At 37.3% G+C, this 1,992-nt stretch overlaps 1 pseudogene; it reads right to left on the minus strand.

The window, feature by feature from the left end:
• Positions 1 to 676: 676 nt before the first annotated feature.
• On the minus strand, positions 677 to 1,620 carry LOC103583473 (annotated as a pseudogene).
• Positions 1,621 to 1,992: the final 372 nt, after the last annotated feature.

The following is a 1,992-nucleotide window of genomic DNA, read 5'->3' on the forward strand; positions in this document are numbered from 1 at the left end:
AAAGTTAAAACAACAAGGATAATAACATCAGTTAATTCATTTATTAGTTATATACCAAATATAGTGCTAAGAATTTAAAATACATTATTTAATTTTCATGACTTTTTTGGAAAAAAGCGGAGCAATATTAGCTGTATTTTAGATGTGAGAAAGTTTTTAAAAATTTCAAAATTATAACATTTTAATAGGAAAAGTAATGAAAAAGAAAATAACTGAAAATGACTTAAAAATGATACCCAGAAATACACATAAGTATAGAGGAAACTCATTCTAAATATTCAAGGAAAAGCATAGACTATGAGATATGTGTATATTTACCCCTGTAAGAAAAATGAATTCAATTTAATAAAAAATGGTTACATGCATTAAAGGTGATGAAAAGAGATGTCTCTATGGAAATGTATTGGTCTTATCTCAAACCAAGAAATGGAGTCTAATTTACACCATTCCACAATGCAACAGACTGATGGAAGACTGGAGAAGAGCAGCAAAGATGGAATTTTCATTTAAACTATTGAATAATGGGCATAACATATAATTTCATATATAGTCACTTGGGCAACAAAAAAGTGTACATAATTCCCTGGCTCCAAGAATATTTCTGTATTTGATATTTCATACACATTCTTCCAAAAGCAACACCCTTTAAAGGCCCCTTTTGCAACCCTGAGTCCACCTAAAAAAATAGATCCTCAGAAAGTAATTTGGATCTCACTACTTTTCTAGAAGCTTCTTTCACATCCTTGTTCCTCAGGCTATAGATCAGGGGGTTCAGCATGGGAATCACGACGGTGTAGAACACTGTGGCCGCTTTGTCAGCATCCCCACCATGGCCTGAACTGAATTGGCAATAAGTGAAAAGGATTGTTCCATGGAAGACAAGGATGGCTGTGAGGTGGGAGGCACACGTGGGAGGCACCTTCCCTCTGCCAAGCGCATCCTCGGGATGGTGAAGAGAATAAACAAGTAGGAGCTGAGGATAATCGTGATGGCGATGACCTCATTGAAAGTGGGCAAAATAAATGCCATGAGTTCATTAATAAACACGTCAGAGCAGGCAAGAGAAAAGATAGGTGGTAGATCACGAAAGAAATGGTTAACGACATTCGATTTATAGGATGGTATCTCAAGAGCTAAGCACAAGTGAACCAGAGAACACACTGTTCCGCAGAGGTAGCAGCCAGAAACTAGCTCCACACACAGCTTCTGGGACATGGTGACCATGTACAGCAGTGGGTTACATATGGCCACAAAGTGGTCATAGGCCATCACTGCCAGTAGGAGGGACTCAGAGACCACACTTGTGCAAAACAAGTAGAATTGCACCATGCACCCCAGGAAGGAGATGGCTTTGTCCTTGTTTATGATATTAGCCAGCATCTTTGGCACAATGGTTGAGGAGTAGCAGAAATCCACAAGGGACAAGTGGCTGAGGAAAAAGTACATGAGGCTGTGAAGTCAAGACCTGACTTGAATCAGTGCAACCATGCCCAGGTTGGCCAAAACCGTGACTCCATAGATGAGAAGGAACAGCAGGACGAGGAAGACTCTCAGCTCAGGATCATCAGATAATCCAAGGAGAATGAACTCTGTCACAGTGCTGCAGTTCTCCTCACCCATTACCGGTATAAGTCAAGTTTGGGGAAAAAAAAGTAAGTTTTGCATTTCTCCTAGGATGAGAAAAAAGGAGTATATAGCAGGTTTATATTAACTTCAGAAAAATATCACATTGATATCAAACATAGCATATTTATGAGGTATAATAAAAATGTAATTGTCAAATAATTCAAAATGTTAAATATTTCAGTAGAAGCTACTAATCAAAATTAATTTAAGCTGTAACAGTAACCTTAATTGATTTCCAATTTTTATTTGCCAGAACAGATGATTCATTAAGTAAAGTGGTTCCATGGATTCTGAAATAGATTCAATGATACATTTTGAAGCCATGTAAAAATTAACTCCTGTTCCTTGAAAAACTTAGTAAGTTGT

This window comes from Galeopterus variegatus, unplaced genomic scaffold (assembly GCF_000696425.1).
Source record: "Galeopterus variegatus unplaced genomic scaffold, G_variegatus-3.0.2 Scaffold23316, whole genome shotgun sequence".
NCBI lineage: Eukaryota > Metazoa > Chordata > Mammalia > Dermoptera > Cynocephalidae > Galeopterus > Galeopterus variegatus.